The following is a 20,583-nucleotide window of genomic DNA, read 5'->3' as shown; positions in this document are numbered from 1 at the left end:
TGATGAACAGCACAGTCAGAATCGTAAAAGAATCTCATCTTCCTTATTCCACAGTGATTCTACAGTGATTATAAAAATCCAAAGCCTATACTTATAACTAACTATAGCTAACATTCATTCTTGAATATCATTTGTGCAAAATTGATGAGGTTTGAATATATTAAGATCAAACCTACTTCTGTTAGAATTCTATCCCAGGAGTCTTAGCAGGTTGTAATCAAGCCATAAAAGGAAAGACCTCAACTTCAGAAATGAACCATGAAAACTAAAAAAAGGCTTCTCGTGTGCTATTTACTTTCATTATGGAATGCAGGTTTTTGTATTTTTTAAATTAAATCTAAGACCTGAACGTTGATAAAGAACATACATAAAACACTTCAAAGAAGACTGCATTTTTTTCTTAGTGAGAATCAGTCTATTTAAAACATATTTATTACAGTTTCAGTATTGAATAGAAAATGTATAAGCTCCTGCAAACGGGAACTTTGCTGATGCAGAGAATTTCTGATTACATTTTTTAAATTTGTATATAAGACACTATGAGAGTAAATGTGTGAGTGGCAAAGCTAGAGAAGATTGCTCTCGAATATAAAAGATTAATACAATTCTCACACAGTCTCACAAGCCTGCTGGGAACAACATCTGCGCTCCCACAAGAATCTTGTGCTTCTGGTTGCCTTATGGTCTTTCTTCAGTGTTGATTACTAAACAAATTGCTTTAGGTCAGAGCAGAATAAATACAACTTGTCTTCAGCAAGCAAGATGACCGAAGTATAGCAAATAATCTCTTTTGCTTTTCCTCATCATTATTTCTCTGTCAGATATATTCCTGGCGTGCTCAGTCCACAGTATGGGACTATCTGTCTTTCCTGTTAGTTCTTAACTCTTCTGGAGTTCTTAACATAAAATTTTAAAAGGTTTGGCAAGACATTACTTATTTACAGAATAAATATCTTCTAGGATCAAACGTACAGTTAAGTATCAACATTTGGTTTATTTATTTCATCAAAATATGCAGATTTGAATGAGCTAAAGTAATTCTCAAGTTATTACCCAATTCAATAAATTTTCTGTCTCCTCTGCCCCAAAAATTTGGAAATAAAAAGCATTTAAGAGTTTGTAACTTTTTGTGTTGGCATTTTCAAATGAATCATTTCGAACCTGCATGGCCTTTTATTCTATAATCGTGCTCTATTTTACTTTTTCTGGTCTATTCCAAAAAAACACGACCAAGATGTCACGAGCTGCACTCAGTAAATCAAGTCAACAGAAAATGCATCTGCCTTCTTGGAAAAACAAACAAACAAACAAACAAAAAAACAAAAAAAAAAAACAACATATTTTGCAGTCATTTCATACAGCAAGTGTAATTTTTCCTAATTTTATTTTATTTGTAATTCACTTCAGACTTTCGGGTCATTACTAGCTTTGTTCATTTTTTAATTTCTGGGCCTCTGTGATTTCTCAGCTCACCAGCTCTTTTTGTAACACTACCAGTCCCACAGCTCATTGATTTGTTAGTTTAAGCCCTGCAGCAGCCTTGGTGCCATCTCTCTCATCTACAGTGCGCTTATTGAGGGCCTCCTGCTACGTCTGAGTCCTTAGAGTCTGTTATAGAGGACTCCCTCTGGCACTTTGGATGATTCTTTGCACTGTGAAACTTTTGCATCTTTCAAAACGAACTCCACTAGACAGCCCAGTATGGCTTTTGACACCAGCATCACAAACTACACCCTACAGCCTAGTGTAGAGCTTATCCCTATAAAACTTCCTGACAGTCATTTATTTTCATGGCCTCCCTGCTGGCAGCACTACAAGGACAGATATTCTCTGCATTGATAAAGTACACAAGATGAAATGAGTGCAGCAAGATTTTGCCTCTCAACCAAAACAAGAAGTTGTCTGAGGGATGGAGCCATAATGCTGTGCCCTCAATACTGTTTGAAAGCCATGGACAAAACTCCCCTCAGTTTAAGTCCCAAGATCTATGCTTTTGCTGTCATTCCCCCACCCCAGTTTAATTTATAAATGTCAATCAACCTATGCAAAATTCATTTTTCAGGAAGGTTTTAGCTGCAGTGTAAAATTGTCTTGCTGTGAAAGAATCCTTAGACACAGATGTTTGATCTGCAGGTGCTTTCTGAACATTCTCATGAGAGCAGAGGTATGGCTTCCCCTGGGAAGGCTGGTCCAGCTATCTACTATAATCAGGGAGTGACAGTCAGAGGCAGGCTCACCTCCTCTGACAATACAACATTTCACAAGTCTTCCTCAGGGACAGTCCCTGCATCCTTGCAATGCTAAAATAAGTAACCATTGCCTGCCAGATGTTATCTTGTTCCTCTGCAGAGATATCTGCGAGAGCTCATCTAACAGTTTACTAGCCTGAGCCTGACATTTCAGAAAGAGCAGGAAGCAAATCTGAAAATTAACATTGCCAGAGGTAAAAGTCGATATTTGAATAGAGTTTATAATGAAACAGTCTTCAGAGAAAGCTTATTGAGGATGTGCTGAGAACCTTCCCACTTCTCTGGTGAGTCACATTCTGGTTCTTCTTAGGTCTACAGGAGTTTAAATATGAATGATGGCTCTGAGGGAATGAAGAAATGAAGACAGATCTCAATAAGGCTGTCATATCTCATGTATTTGGCTTACCCTGAGACTGGCTCTGTCCCATGTCAACTCTCTCCACCTTTTTACTCTTCCCAGAAATTGTAACAGATAAGGTTCTCTACTTAGAATCACAGAATGACTTGCATTGGAAGGGACCTTAAACACCATTTAATTCCAAGCTCCCTACACCTTCCATTTGATCAGGCTGCCCAGGGTCCCATGCAGCCTGGCCTGGAACACCTCCAAGGGTGGTGCATTCACAACTTCCCTGGGCAAACTCTTCCAGTGCCTCACCAACATCATAGGGAAGGATTTCTTCTTCACATCTAATCTAAACTCACCCTCTTTAGTTTTAAAATTGTTCCCCTGTTTTCTATCACTATCTGCTTGTATAAAAAGTTGGTTTCCTTCTTGTTTATAATCTCCTTTTAAGAACTGGAAGGTTACAATGAAGTCTCCCTGGAGCCTTCTCCTCTCCAAGATAAACAAGCTCAACTCCCTCAACCTTTCTCCATAGGACAAGTGCTCTAGCTCTCTGAGCATCTTCCTGACACTCCTCTGGACACTCCAACAGCTTACTTTCTTGTGCCGTGGGCCCTAGACCTGAATCTAGTATTGCAGATGAAACCTAACAAAGGCAGAGTACAGAGGGACAATTATCTCCATTGCCCTATTGACCACTCATCTTTTGAAGCAGACCAGGATACTTCCAGGTTTCCAGGTTGGAATCACACACTGATGGCTTGCATCAAGCTTTTCATCCACTACAACCAGTCCTTTTCACAGAGCTCCCACTCATCACCCAACTTGTATTCATGTATGGGATTGTAACTCCTTTGTAGTTTTAAAATGATAAATTTGGCAGCAGGTAACAATATACACTCAATTTCTGCTGTTCTAGTATTTGATAGTGCCAAGAAAAAGATTAAAAGATGGAACATACAGTATTTTTACTAGATCAGGTAAGAAGAAGTTCATCTAATGTCCCCTAAAACTGAACTCCATTCTGAACTGTTAAACTGCTTAATCCCCTATTCTTGATGTATGAAATAAATCTTTATGAATTTCTTTTAAAGTCAATCTTCATAGGTGTATGAAATATCATTTTCTTAGGTTTCTCCACTTAATCATCACATCCCTGTTACCATATTTTTCTATATATGTTCAAGAATCTTTAAACAAAACCCTCTTAACTACAAAACTTGTCTAGGGATAACAGTCTGTGTTACCACCTAGAATACAGAGGTGGCAGTACCAGGAATAACCCTGATTTTATTTTTACAGATCAGATATTTTTGCTTGCTTTGTATTATAGCAAGTACATAAGCAAGTTTAAGTATTATTGACTTGCATTAGTCAAGCAGTCTGGGAATATGCATCTCCCACCACCGTATCCTTCCTCAGCTCTTATTTTCTGAAAAGCATTCATGTGCAGCTGAAAATGATGTTTTTTATTCACTAGAGGCTGTTTGCTGGACTCCTTACAGCAATGGCAATAAGTGGCTTGCAGTCACTTTCAGCTAACAGTGACCTTCTGCAAATAATGAAATCAAAATATTTTTGGTACTCACAGACTAAAGCCTTTCTTCTCTATCTTACTTTCTTCGGTACCAAATGACACATAAGCCACACATTTCCAGGTCTGACTATTTTATGAGTAAAGCAATGTACCTTACAGGCAGCTGTAATTACCTTATGATGGTCCCTGATTTAATAAGAACTGCCTGCTTGCATTGCTGTGCAAGGTTTCTCTCTCATATACATTTTCTTCATTTCAACTTAATAATTTATTGTTTGCTTTAATTTAGCAGGTCTAGCTCTTTATTAGCTTCTAAGCCTCAAGCCATGCCTTTCTATCATTCCTTCACTATCTCCAAATATCGTATGTGCACACTTGAGCACCTTATTGCTAACCCTTAACATGACCAGTGGTAGCTTAAGAGAACTATGACTCCTAAAGTGCACACAGCATAACCATGTAAGTGGAAATATTTATGTTCTGGGCTTTATTGTTTTGTTCTTTCTGAAGGTATTTGCTGGAAACATGATGATGTCTCATGAGTAAATAAATACTGCAGTATCATCAGCTTTTCTGACTTGCTGGTAGAGAAAACTCCCTCTACATGTGCCTTATTCATAAGTATATATTTAAAAAACCCAGTGGTTTTTTTGTTGTTATTTTTTTTTACAGAGGCACAAAGAATGCATCCTGTCTGAAAGCTGTATGCACTATTTCCAGAGCTATTTGCATTGTTACTTTTTCTTTCTTTTATCTTTGCAAAATGGTTTAAACATATATATAGCCCAACATAACTTTTTCACGTCTGTGCTACACACAATTTAGAGCTTCTTTGTTCTGAAAAGTAATGCCTTCTATTTTATTACGTTGGCTCACAACATCAGAACCAGATGTTGGTGATAGTAAAGGTTGAACCTTCCCACACCAATATTCCATTACATTTTGTTGCTGTGAGACAGATGGCAGCAGAGAGGCAGTCTGACAAATTGGCATCTGACATGGAAGTGCGTGTGGAGCAAAGACGTGACATTGAAGTCCTTTATGTAGAAAAACTGACATCCACTGACATCCATCAATGCTTGCTAAATGCTGATGGGGATCAAAGGGTGGATGTGAACACAGTGAGGCAATGCATGGGGCAGATATTTACAAGTGCAGCATGCAGGCTTTTGTTTGTGGCTAGTGAAAATGCACAGGTAATGGTGGTGACTATGTCGAAAAACAATGCTTTGTAGCTGAAAATTTGCTCTACCAAACAGTGCTCTTGTGCTCTTTGTATCTGTTGTTGTATTACATTAAAAGATATCTACATATCTTAAATAATTCCACAAGTGTTTTGGTTTTCTTATTATCTGGTCTCACCATTAGCTGTCTTACGCTTTTAGCACTAATACTATTAAAAAATGAACATGCTGAAGAACCCTTCAGGAATTGGGAGTCCAAAAGATATTCCTGGCCAGTGTGGATCATCAGAAACCATATTTTTTCCTTTCACTGCAGACTTTCAAACAGCCTAATGGGAAAATGAACTCTTTTACCCTTCTGAAGAAACGTGGTAGTGTTTTGGGCTCTATGTGAGTAATCTAGTACCAAATTTATAATGATTACCACACCCCAGGGAACAGGGCGCATTGATTCACTTAGCCTGCAACTCAAACCAGGTGAGTATTTCTCTGAGAAATCCATACCATTAGATAGAGTTTATAGAGTTACAGGCTCTGATGTGATAAAAATGTAAGAAAGCCTCAGTTAATGCATTTATAATATAAGTCTTGAAATCCTTTCTTTCTCCAAGACCAGTATACACACCTCTAAACACTAATTTAACCCTTACAATCAGGGTAGGTTTGAAAGTATAAAAACACCCCACGGGAGAGCAAACCTCACTGACCTAGTTAAAACAATCTAAGCCACCATTATATGAAGCACTTTTGTTCATCAGCTTGCTCTGGCTAAGACAGAACGGGAGAGAGATTTTCTGATCCCATCAGACTTCAGCAATGGTGTTTGCTGGTGGCACTTATTCATATCTCCTATGAACTAAGCAGCCTATTCAACACCTTCAAGTGGATATCACCAGTGTATCTCAAGTCCTGTCAATCAAACCTCCTTGTAAGGCTTGTTGGCACTGCATAAACCTGCGAGAGCAGCTAACTTCACCCTGTAAAAGTAGCCTTCACCACACTATCATTTGAAGGTTTTTCCCAAAACACAGCTTTCGTGCTACTCAGAACAGATCTCCACAGAAAGCCAAGATTTGCAAAAAACCATGTGAAACTTCACGTGTGAATGCACAAATACAAGCAGGTAATGATTCAGTTTCATTCATAAACATAAGTTATTTCTAAAAAGTAATAGTAATCAAGTATTTTCTGAAAATTGGGAATTCTAATGCAAAAGCATGTCTGCCTCAAGATTAAGTGATCTCCCCAGCAGCTGAGATGATTAAAATGACCAGGCACTTGTGAGCATCAGGAATAAGGAATGAAAAGTGCCTCTATCACAGCTAAAACAGCAGCATTTCTTGGCTTCTACTCAGCTAAACAACAGAAGCAGCAGTAATAATCTCCCTTGGTGTAGAAAAATGTAAAAGCCTAAGCTATTTGCTGGAAGAAAAAAAAAACAGCATAATTTCTGTAAAAGGGATAAATAACTTAAAAGGGGGGTGAAAAAAATGATTTTTTTTCACATACCTGCTTCATGAAGCTGAGGGGAGGAGTAAAGAATATTCTCAAAACTAGTCTGGCTTCCTTGATCTTAGGACTCATATAGGATCTTGTCTCCATCCAGACATGAAACAGTAATGCCCTGCACTTTTCCCTTTGCATACACGTACACCTTCTTGCTCCTCCTGTTAGTGATAAAAAACAGAAGTAAGTATGTGTTGCAATGTCAGGCATCTCAGGTTGGGAAAAAACCTGCTGGGAGACTTCATCTGCTGTATATGCTTTCTCCTCTATGATGCATTCCGTTCTGTAGGATGTAGCTGGAAATAAAATACTTGAAGCTGGTTGTGGAGCAAGATATGCAGAGTAGAATCCAATTTTCATTTTCAAAGTTAGCTGACCAATGAAGTATGCTACTGCAAAAACAGTTCTGCCAGTATTTCCAAGGCACCTCTGACACTAAGAACATTTATAAATGCATCCAGGAAAATGTCTGGAAATGTAGCCTTTAACATAAACTGATGAAAATATTTACATGTATTTATGAAAATGTATTTACCTTTTCTCGCTTTGTATAATGTATGCAAACCACCTTTTTCTTCATAGACCGTGAGTTTTATATAGCATTGAGCTAGGAGTATTTGTAGGTTTTTGGAAGAAAAAAAAACAAAACATGTTAGGTTTCCTCACCCACAATGAACTCTGAGCATCAGCCAATATTAAGACTATTAGTTTCAAATGCATATGAACATATCCTAATCACTTTTCAATTATCATTACACAAACAGAATGTGTTTATATATATCTAGTTACCTGCTTCACACACGAATGTACACAGCATATAGATCAGCAGTAAGAACGAGGAACCTTATTGATTGGGTTGTTTGACAACATCATTCCGCAAATGGTGAAAGATAAACTGATTATTCTTCTCTGTTCCCAGTTATCTGTATTAATAATTACAAGGCATTTATGAGGTCCTATTCTCTGCACCCTGTACATACATGGCGTCCACTGGAATTTAGGAATCCATCTTCCTGTCATGTTTAGAGAATCTAAGTGACTGTAATGGACTAACATGAATCAACCAAAATATCATTTATGTGAGGCACCACTGGAATTTAGGTTTTAATTCCACTTCTTCTAAGTATATGCAAGCCAGATGGAACAGCTGTGATATTTCAGTGTGTCAATGGTATTATCTCTATTCTGTGCTGCCTGAATGAGGTGGAATAAGAATATTTTGATCCTCTTGCTTCATGCCTTAGAATATACATTCTCAGTGGGGCAAAATAAATCAAAAGTTAGGTGGTTTTCAGTGCCTGAGCTTGTTAAATATGCAGTGTAGATACAACAGCAATTTATGTAGTGTATTCCATAGAAAGACTGGATAAGTAAAATTACAATCTATCTTATTGGACTTGACCCTAGAGCTGTGAGTGTGCTCCACCTGTTCTTATTAAATATTCAATAAATAAATAAATAAATTTTCTGATTTGTTATCTTCCAGTTAGATTTTAAACAGATGGTCAAAGAGCTCAGCGGTCACATTTCCATCAAGAAACAAAAATAAATTTGGCAACAACCCTATCAAGGTTAAGATCTTTCCTGCATATTTCAGATTAAAATAGCCTTGGGATTAAAATTTGTTCTCCTATGCTGATTAAATTTAATATCTTTAGATGTCAGACAAAAAGAACCATATGCAATTACTACTCTGAGACTGAGAACAAGGAAAAAAGAAAGGAAAAATAAGCATTACAATCACAACAGTCAAACAAGATCAGCTTTCCATCTGAAAAAATATTTTTTCACAGTGAAATGAAGCCTGCTGAGTTCATCAAAGTGGAAAGTACTTTCTGCTCTAGATCAGTCTGAAACTAATCAGAGGAAATCTAAAGAAGAATGTAATGAATTAGTTGGAAAAGGGATAACTGGCTTTCATTTCTTTTACTTCTCGCACCATCTTAATCGGAATAAAATATCACAGAACTTTGAGTTCAAGATTAAAAAGAAACTTGTACAATGCATAGTTTAGAAAGTCAGACTCGCTTGTTAACTAAGATAATAGTACTCTAAAGAAAAAGATGATGAAGACGAGAAATGTAGTAGTAGGGTATCTTCAAGCAGCATGATTGCAGTGTTATTCTCCAGAGAGGGTAATCTTATTTTTTGCAACTAAAACTGGCTTCTGTGCATGCTGGCTCCTTTATTGGGATAGGCTGTAATGTTTGGGATTTCTTTACGTTCTCATTAGCATTAAGGAGATTCTCATTGTAAGTTTCTGCTGTTTTCACACTTTGAGAAGGAGGGTACACAATTCTCAGTAAAGTCTCATGGAAAAAACTTTAATTGCAAGGGAAACAAACTCTCAGTGCTGTTAATACTATTGCGTGAAGTTGTTTAGTCCCATCTAGTGGCCAAAAATGACTTTACTGCACAGAATGAAACAAACACAGCACCTAAGCAACAGACCAGTAAATGCTATTATCTGCTTAAGCTCTGGACAAAAATTCTCATGCTAGTATTAGTTCCAGACTAACACTTTGTTAGATGATATCCCGAGGCAAAGCCATATACTGTGAATGCTCTCCAGCCACAACTAATTCCAGTGAAAACAGATACAATTGCGTCTCAAAACTGAACTCATCTAAAGAAAGGCCTATCAGTGATTTTATTTTGTAGCTGACTTTGCTTTTTGAGAATATTTCTGTGTAGTAAATATCACTCTGTAATGGTATTCTGCAAAGTGCAGCTTACAATAGCATCTTAAACAGCTCTTTACAGATATTATGGATTCCTTTACTATTGACACAGCTTTAAAACCAAGCAGAACTCCATTTTTCTGGCAAGTGCAACATCCTGCTCACATGGTACATACAACTATTGAAAAATCTCTGGCTTAACATGAGTAGGAGAAGTATGTTTTTCTTTCAGGACAGCTATAACCTCTGTAATTGCTGGCATTTCAACACTCTTACTGACTAAGGAAAAGAACCATGTCCTCCATGAAGGCCAAGATGGCTGGAAGGAGCCGACAGAGACTAGAGGGGCGTAGAACCAGCAAGTGCTCTTACATGTGAAAATGCAATAGGTACCAAAATGCCATGGCATAATTTTTCACAACAGAAGTTGCACTTCCTCGCTGCAACAGAGAGCAGAAGTCAAAGTCCCACGCATTCTTTAACTTTACATCCCATTCATCTATTCTGGAAAATCAAATCTTATTTACTTTCACAAACCTGGAAGTCCACGTTCCAAAAATATTATTGCAATCAATTCTGTGCTGTGTGTGCATATTTTCTGAGAAGAACGCTCTGCAATCATTTTTTAAGTGGCCTACCAGTAATTTTATTGCAAATATATATTGTTTCTTTATAATGTGCTGCAATTATAATCATGTCATCACTAGCAAAAGTCTATTTACTTCATGCAGTAAAGGATTACTATGACAAAACTTGGTAAGCATAGCATATACCATGCTTAGTTTGGAAATTTGTAAGAGTAAATTTGGAGCATTATGTTACATTTCTGTGTCTCAGTTCAATGTGCAGCTTCATTGCATTTATATCCAAGAAACAAGTCTTTCCATTCTCCACTTTCCCTTAAGCTCAGATTATTCTGTGTCTGATACATGAAAGCTCCTTGATAACTTACAGAGATGATTCCAATCAAGAATCTCTGGTTAGAAGTACTTTTTTAAGAAACACCTTTAACAAATTCTAGGTTGCTCAAAAACATAGAACTGGCATGCATAACTGAAATTAAATTCGATTCAGAAAGATTCTGCATTATTACATTGTCTGGCCTAGTTACAATCATTCAGCAAGAGACCCCAAGCCTAGGACAATGGCTACAGTGTATGAAACACAAAATCCCCCAGTTTACTTAACGGTCTCTGAAATTTCAGAGCAAACTCGATTATATTCAGAATACAGTTTTCAAAATAACGGAAATGTACATTGAGAAAAGTTATCGTGGTGTGCTGAGAAATCCAGATATAGGTAAAAATCGAGGTCCACTGGTTGCAGACAAGCAGCAGGAAAAGTGTTGCAATGCACATTTCGTTATGTTCATTATGTATGGAAAAGTCCCTACCTCCTCCTGTATAGCTTCACACTGCACTAAGGTACTCTCTCTGTGTTCACGAGAAACAGGATTTATTGCCTGCACTGAGATTTTTGGCTCATATATACATGAATAGCATTTTTTTTGTTGTTGTTCAATTGCAAATTAATGCATTCTGAAAAACAGTAGTTCTGAAACTAAATGCCTTTATGTCCTACCTGTCTTTTCTTGTGCCTTTCCATGTTAGTGACCATTTGATGTGTTTGAGGTTATACATTCCTTTTTCTTTTCTGAAAAATACAGAAAAAGACCTCATTAGTGAAAGATGAAATGGCAATAATTATACCTCTCTTATAGATCAACCAATACGAATCTTCAAATATAATCTTCTCTACTTTCCAGTTTTCCTATAAACAAGTTATTTTTGAATGGCATTACTGAAGAAGTCTAGGGAAAAAAATTCAGCTGAATTTAAGTCTTCATTAACCAGAGTTACTGCACTCATCACACTTGTATTTACAAAGGTACCTCATAAAATCCTGCACTTTTTAGCAGCCTGCTATGCTAAACTTTACCTGATGAGAATTCTAATCTCCCTCTGCACTACCATGGAAGTAGTTTCAGTAGCAATCTCCACCAGCATGCTCTAATCACATATGCTAGTCACTAGCAATAGCATTCAATTTAATCATTCTTAAGATCAGGCCTACTGAATTTCTACTGGAAACTAACTTTCAAGCTGCTGCTTCCCTTTTCAACATTACCTGTTTCACCTACCTCTTAAGTTAATCCATCATTCACCCCACAAAGTTGCTCTGTCTTTTCAAGTTGAAATAATTGTCCTTGAGTCACTAAATCATATGCTACACTGAACTCAAGATAGATTAGCTCTATTGTATTTTTCTTCCCAATAAAATCAATTCTTCTACCAAGGAAAGACACCATGTCTTTGTGATATGCATTACCTCTTGTTAATCCATATTGTCTTTGTGCCATTTTCCATTTACCTCTACGTCTTTAGTTATTTTCCATTTACCTCTATGTCTTTAGTTAAGTTTCCTGAAGAAAAGAGTCTTGAAGTCTTCTGACAGAAGTTGAACTGCTGTTGCCAGTAATTGTCCATGTCATTTTTCTCTTGCGCTCTGAAAAAATGTCTTCTCATTCTATACAACTTCCCCTCTTATTGCAGTTCCTTATTTGGTTTTTACATGATCTGGTGAACTATGCCCAAAATGCATAAAACTAGAAAAGCCTACTGGATTCTTCATCTGTGGAGAGAGTAAACATCTCATATAGAAACAACTGAAATAAAAGAGAAAATAAAACCTTCTCAAGCCACAATATTCAGAACACACAAAATCCTATGCAAATTCTAGTTGGAGTCATCTTTTAAAATAGAAAAGAGTTTAATGGGTTTTTTTTGTTTGTTTGTTTATTTGTTTGCTTTTCTGGAATTTCAAAAATCCTGGTAATTGCTGGTGATTTTAAGCAGATCTTGAGCTCCTTCCTAGCTGTTACACACTATTTCAACAGTGAATCTGCCTTTTTAGTAGCTTTTAACTATGGATTTTTGACCTTAATGACAATGCGTAGATTGCAGATAACAACGTAAATCACACAACATGAATATGGTTTAGGACAAGGAGCAACACCTGTTTCTAAAATAATTGGGGTCTAGGATGCTTTGGTTTATGATGCCTAAGATGAGCATTCAGTACAAAACCAGTTATTCATGCCCTATTATCAGGAATATATCCCTGCTCAAAAGCAGGGATCTAAGCCAGTGGGTCTTACAGGAATAATTAAAGAGACACTGGTGCCAAAGGGCTCTCCTGATTAGAAATGGACTTGCTTAAATGCACATTGCAGTTAATGGGCAATAGCTCATCATTATGCACCTATCAGTCAGCTTTATGATACAGTCAGTGTCCTGTTCAATTTTGCTGTTTATACAGCTAAGCCTTTTCTAACAAACCTGCTTCACTGAAAGCGAAACCTGATGCTGTATGAAAATATTAGGTAAGACATTAAATCTATCAGTTCTCAAGGCTTAGATCATTCAATTCAGTTAAATTACAACTGAAACTATTAACTTAGAGTTAAGTGAATACTATGATTCAAGGAATAAAAGAAATCCATTTTTTAAAGTCCTTTTAACTGTTACACAAATACAAAATGGCAACCTCCTCTTGCCTGAGAAAAAATTTACTCTCACATAACAAGCAGAAAATATCTGCTCAAGTAATTAGAGAGAAAAATAGGAAAAAAAAAACAAAAGGCAAAAAATAATCCACACAATACATTTTTCAGTGTTATTTGTTGCTAGGGTCAGTAAATAAAGGATCCATTTGCAAATGAAATGAGTCCCTAAGACTTCAGAAAAACCTAAGCTGCAAGATCTTCTCAGCTGGAATCTGGTATCACTTTTTTTTTTTAAATAGGCATAGCATTAAAAAGAGAATTGCAAAACAAATTGCAAGTATCTGTGATGCTAAAATATTGTATGAGTCGGGAGTTATTTAAAATACTATCCGTATCTTTAATTCCCCTATAAATACCTATTTGTATCATGAAGAGGGTACGGAGTATAAAGGAAAGACTTTTGATTTGCATAGCCGTGGGACATGCACTGCTGCAGGTAGCAAGCAGAAGGCAACATATCTCTTGTTTTTCTGTAGGTCACTGCTTGGAGGCCACACAGGCCATTTAAAAGACTGACATCAGCAGCAGAGCTCTTTGGCACCCGGAACTCAAGAAGGTTATCTTTCTATAATTGCTCCCTAAGCTCCACCAGAAGCAAGAGAGTTTTTCATTACCTCCACTGTAGCTCTGTGGTTAAATGCCACAGCTAAGACCTTTATTTGTCATTGTGTTCCCATTTTTTCCTATCCTTCTGTAACATCTGATCCGTTCTTTCTCTCACTTTGTTTTTCTCAGATACAAAGCACTTGGGCAAGGAGAGATTTCTTTTAAGCTGCGTGCATTTCATGTTATCTCAGGTGGACATGGAGCACCATAGAATTACTGTGTCTTACAATTTTTTTTAGAACTCCCGTAACACTTGATATTTATGATAAGATTTCTGTTCTTTACATATATAATTTTACATGGGATGCACATCATTTAAAAAGCAGATAATACCCACTTTTCTAGTCTACCAGAAAAATAGCAAAATAACAATTAACAGTAATAAAAACTAACTCTTAAAATGTCAGATTTTGAGAGAAAAATACAAAATACTGAAGTCTTTAAAAACCGAAACTGTGACAGGCTTTATTTAGTTTCTAATGCTCAGCCAGCCAAGGTTAGCCGCTGCAGTCCATTTTGTACATAAGACATAAAACAATGGGGGGGAAAAAATAGTCTCTAACTGGCTCTTCAGAAGGGTTCTTTCATTGTAGATCCCACTGCAGTTTACAGACTTCTGGTTTTAGAAAAAAAACTGATAAGCACTGGAAGTCTTGAACTATATTTATCAAGTTAGGCACATATTCATGTTTTCAGGATTTAGCTGTTTTTGTTGTAGAACAATGGCTCCAGAAACCATATCACTGTAAGCATAGGTATATTTTCACTTTGTTTACTTACAGTACACACATTGACTAAGCTCAATGAATATAAAAACTTATTCTGTCCAGACAAGAGATGCAAACCTTCTACCTCCTTCCCACACTTGCTGCAGGTACTCTAGCGATAAGTTAAGACTGTGGGGTTTAGAAGTTTCATTTTAACTAAAGTCATCTTTACTGAAAATTAAAGAGTAACATTTTATGCAGACTGAACAGATCAGTACAGGCATCTGGTTGTAGTGTTTGTCACATTTTATGTCTGTAAGTGGCAGTTGTAAGGACCAGAAAAAAATGGCAACTACTTGGTGAAACAGCGCTGTTGTTGTCTGTTCTCTCTCCTTCCCTCACCATATTTCTTGTGGTTTAAATCCATTTTGCCCTTGTTTTTGGCTGGTGATGATCTCAGTAAGTCTCAGGGAGCAAGGACCCTGTTCTTTCAGCTGCTCTTTAAAGATGTAAAAATGTATTTCTGGCAAACAATAAATAACTATATGGTGGAATTTGTAGGTGCAGGCACTCCTGGCTCCCAGAGGGCCAGTGGGTTTAGAAATAATAATTAAAAAAAAAATGAGTATCAACATGAAAACATTAAACTTTTATAAAACAAAAGTATTTGAAGGGAATATTAATTTTCATGCCTCAGGACATAAACAAACCTGTAAGTGATGGGGTGCAGGAAGAAACTTAATCCTCAGGACAGCTTTTATAAATGCTTACCACATGTCTTCGTCTAGCTCTCTTTGAAACATGTTATACCACAGCTAAAAACAGAATACTAGAGTACGCGGACAGATAGACTGTTTCTGCATGGCATTTTTTAAGTTTTCTCTTCCACATTACTTTAATGCCACTTTCACTTAGAGTTATTTGGTCCCAGATTTCACTGAACAGATTCTGAGATGACCTTTTTCTCAGCTAGTTTTTTTTTTTTTTTTTCCAATTTATATTTTGCTGCGTAGATTTTGTAGAGGCACGTAAGCAGAACTATCTTATTTGCACTACTCACAGCCTCAGCTATGTCTTTCACCCTGTAGCCTCATTCACACATTCTGTTTTCCATCTTCTGAGTTCTGGTTTGTTTTGTCTAACAGTCTCCTGTACTTTCTGGTTTGGTTTCTGTCTTCCTTGTGGCTTTTCAAGTCTTCCTGCAAGATCATCTTTCTCAAGAATAGCTGGTATGCTAACACCTAACATGGCTTAACTGAAAAAAAAGAAGAATAAAAAAGAAAGAAAAAAAAAGGCAACAAACACACATACACAAAAATAAAATAAAGAGAAAACAAAACAAAACAAAAAAAAGCTTTTTGTTCATCATATAATTATTTTTACTGTCACAAACTCTGTTATCAAAATGTTATGGAATAAAAAAAAAATTTTAGCTAATACAGATACATTTTATTAATACCAAATTCACCAGTTTTAAATACGTGAGCCAATTAATAAAAAAACTACAAGGAATTACAGCTTCTAAAGAGTTCACTTTCATGATCTGAAGAGAGAAAAAATAGGACAGTCTGGTCAAAGTAAATCAAACATACTTACAGATTGCACAGGATAGTCTAGTTCTGCTAATCAAAAGGCCTTTTATCCTTATGAACTGAAATCCGAGTATAAAACAGTGACATTTTGTGTAGAAAATGAGGCAGTGAACAATGTAAATTGACAAATATTTTTGTTCAATGATAATCCTTTTACATTTGATTATTTTTCCATCCAGGAGTGTACGAATGTATCACAAAGTATGCAACTTAAATGAGTAGGAAGCACGCCAAGGCAGATGCAGATAAACTTGCTTACAAGAAAATAAATGACACCTTGCTGAAATATGAGATGGAATAAAACAAAATGGACAGACTAAACCTTGTATAAATTCCACAGGCACCGTGCTTGCTAATAAGTAAGAGCATTTAGCGATTAACATCAGTGGGTTTGTATAAGCAAAAACTTGATCCAGCATTTGCATTAAGACCAGTTCAAGGAAGGTCTTCCAGTAGCTGTGTGATAAGTATGTTCCCAATTATGAATCTGCAAAACATACCACGTTGTGATAAACATGCCTTCTTGTTTCTAGTACTGCTTAACCTGCCAAAGGCTGCGATATCTCAGTATCACCCAGATCTTTACTAAGCTTTTTACTGATTTATGTTGAGCCTATTCCTTGTTTCGTGGGTTTACCTATTTTGGTTACTAGGTTTCCTTTTAAACATCACACATACAGAGTGAATTACTGCAATATATAGTTTATTAAGATATTATTCTTATGCTTCATTCTGTCTGTGACTCAGTGCAGCTGAAAGTGTACAGAACTGAGCAAGTGATGATCTTTACTGTATTTCTGTGAGTGTGTTCAATTTGGTGGATGCTTAAATTTCAGATTTTACTTGTTTCCTAAGTTATTTCATGAGGGGGGTGTGGGGAAATGACTACAAGAAGGAATGATTCATAATGTAATTAATTGATGATTCATAATGTAATTAATTGCTACAAATAATTTGTGACTTGATAATTGTGAAGAAGTTTTTTTTTTTTTTTGACATTGTTTATACTTTCTTGGACTGGGTTAGGTACTATCTCTTCTCTCTAAGACAACTTAAACCAGCAAAAGCCCTATGATGAGTTCTGGCTATACTAACCAAAATGTGAATGGACTGAAGGTGACCTAGATCAAATTTGTGCACATAGATCACTCAACACTGAAGATAAGACAAGTATTGACAACTTGAGTAACACACAACCACTCACATACCTCTGTTTTGTTATTGAAAAGTTCTTCTGAATTCTTTTTTTTTTCCTTTTCTTCCTCCAAGACAAAGCATAAAGCAACCTGAAAATGTCCTGGATAAGAAAAAGGGTAATAAAAAGTTAAGTGTGAGTAGCTTGGATGCTGGGATGTTTGATGCATGTGAACGTGAAGATCCATAAAATTATCTATATTTACAGTCATGCATACAGGTAGAGACAAACATACACAGATGTTGTCAAAGAACAACAGAAGACATATGCAACTTGACAAACATTTCATCCTTGCCACTTTCAGATCTTGTTACCAGAACAATGCTACTGGATTTGAATTATCACAGTTCTTTCAACTGAAAATTTTCAATGCTTCAGAAAGAAAGTTTTTTAAAGCAATTACATTTTCTTCACACAGAAAAGAAGAAAGACGGCTTTTTATAGAACCTTTCTGGAGCTGTTTCCCAAAGAAAAATAATCCCAGTTCAAAACTAGGACCAGAGACATTTATAAGGAGAATCAATAATGTAATACTATAATGATATCACATTCTCTGTGATACTTGTGGTTGTTTCGGAATAGCAAGATCCAAGGGATTCTGGCACAGCTGCAAGCAAATCATCTGCAGAGCAGTAGCCACAGAAAAATTTACATGCATGTGAGCACAGAGAATGGCACTGACAGCCCCAGAATGACAAATACCTAAATATATTCTTTGCTTTGGAAGAGGAGAGGAAAACATCATTTTTACTTTAAAAATAAAAATAAAAAATTCAATAGTAGGCTGCTTATTCTCACAGGAAGCTCAATTAGAAGTACTCACAGTTGGCTTCAACCTAAACTGCTCAAATAGAAACTCTCAAATACAAGTTAATTTACGAGAATTAAAATAGTGAAAACTGGGACTTCTGTTCTAATTAAGGCACTTAATTGGCAATGTATTAAAATATGAGTTCAATATAATATTAACACTGGAAAGCCGTGTTTCAAAAGCCAAACTTGCACTGTTACATCACAAATTATTCACAGCCAAGGAATGCAGACTTCGAACCAATATATCTAACTGCTGATGTTTATTTATGTGCAGCATCAGTGTGATTTAGACACCTAACTCCAATAACTGCTATAAACATAACAGCTTGAATGAATTACAAGCTACTGGAGCAAGATAAGCCCTGAAGTAATGTAATGCAGCCACATTGACAACATCTAGAATTTTACTGTATGTAATGTATGCCATATATCTGACCTGAAAGAGAACTAAGAGCAGCCACCTGTAAATAATAGCAAACTTGGTACAAGGTGCCTTAAGACATTATTTTAAGAGTACAATATTGGAAACAGCTTCCACTGCCATCACTGAATTCCACTGCCTAACAGAAATGTAGATTACCCTAGGTAATATTGTCCCTTTGCCCCATTCCTATCACACGTGCTCCCACGTCAAATTAGTTAGGCGTTATCACCAATGAACACCTAAAGAAGCTACTTCAAAAACTCATTCTTCTATTATTTTTAACAACCAGTATGTCTTTATTCTGATATTTGTTATGTTTGCTTTTATTGTCCTTGACTCTTCATCTTGTATTTGCTCTTTGGCCAACATTATTTTTTTTTGCTTTTTTTTTTTTTGCTGTTGTTGTTGTTTTTTGTTTTTTTCTGAATGTCTAGCCAACAATTATATAATCTCTCAGCCTGTGTTTTGCTAGATAGAAAAAGACAGGATCTTTTCGGCATTTTCTTGTAAAACAATCTCCCTACTATACAAACTACTCCAGCAGCCCTTATCTAGGCTTCCTTTATATAACCAGAATTTAATAAAGTAACCAGGTCAAGTCCCTGAATGTGGCTTTTCTTCCTGTACTGGTTTCAGTGTTTCCTACTGGTTTCAGGAAGCACCTGAGTTCACAATCAGTAGTTGAGTGAAGCATTTTCTGTCATTTCCAAGAGGTCTGGGATTTATCACTTTAAAAAAGGACAGCTATGCACAGCAGTAATATTTGTAGTGGAAATATGACAGCAAGCAGGAAAAAAAAAAAAAGAAAAGTGATTGGAGATATACCTTTGTTAGGATTGCTTTCTCTGTTTAGATTAAGTTCTCATTCCATCTCTGAAACGTCATATATCCCACACATCACCTTTGTACAGCCATGGCCTGGCAGCCTGTGCCAAACAGAACAACTCCCCACTGCCTAATCTGTGAGCTGTGCTGCTCGTAGAGGTTTGTTCAATAATAACTGTCCCAGAGCTGGCTTCATCTCCCATGTTTTCAACAAAAAAAATATCCAAACTGAAGCAGTGTGAAAGATTGTCATTTGTAACTGAGTCAAAGGGCCCATTTTATGTTCAGATACTGAAACACTTGTCTGATGCCTCATACACAACCTACTAAAGGTCTGTCTCACACTCATAAACACTGAAAGCTCTGCACAGAATAGAGCCACAGACCCCCCCAAAATAAGTCTGACTGAAGCAAAGCAAATTATCTTACTGTGTCATTATAAATTAGAGCCAGAACAGACTAATTCCTGAACTTTTATCAAGGTTATGGCCTGAGAGGGGCAGGTAGAGTACAACTATTTCTAGAGCAAAAAGTGTTGTAGAGCAGACAATAGAAGCAGATGGAAGCAACAGAAAAGTTATTGAGATAAAATATTTCTGAGAAAAGCATGCAGCATCACTGAGATTTTTTCCAAGCAACTATTGTCTAATGCTGAGAATAATATTGTTTATCCAATTAGTGAGGTTATGTGACAACAATACTTACGTTACACAATATGTCCTGTACCACAGGCGATCCAATATGAAATGCAGATGAAACTACAGAAATAACACAAAATGTCTGAAATATTTACTGGAGGCACTGAAAACAAAGATTATTTTGCAGCACAATAAAACTGCTTACCTCGTAGCATACATAAAGATTCATAAGTATCAAGTACAATCTTCTAACAGTTTATTTAAATTAATCTTTAATAAATCTGTATTATCCAGTAGAATAAGCATATCCTATATGACCAGCAATAAAACTGCTCCCAAGTTTACAGAAGAGAACCTAGTATAGCTATTCCAACAATTTCATGCTGATAACGTTGATAAATTAAAGCAAAAATAGCCCCAGTGTAATTACTATGTTTATGATTTAAAAAAAAAAAAAAGAGAATATCAAATCAGTATATTTTCTAGTGTTGCTACAGTAACGCCAGAATAAAAGTAATTCATTATTAAACACTCCTATAATGTTCCTTTAAACCTTGCTGCCAGTACATTCATGTGAGCAAAATTTCACCTAGGTGCAAAAACAAAACAAAAAAAAAGACAAGAAAAAGAAAAGGTGACAGAGTTCTCACCAAAGAAGTATTGTGTTTATTGTGTATCCTTCCTGGCATGCGCACTGAGCAATGAGAGATATCTG

Source organism: Lagopus muta, chromosome 4, assembly GCF_023343835.1.
Source record: "Lagopus muta isolate bLagMut1 chromosome 4, bLagMut1 primary, whole genome shotgun sequence".
In the NCBI taxonomy this organism is placed as follows: Eukaryota; Metazoa; Chordata; class Aves; order Galliformes; family Phasianidae; genus Lagopus; species Lagopus muta.
This window is presented reverse-complemented; position numbering follows the sequence as displayed.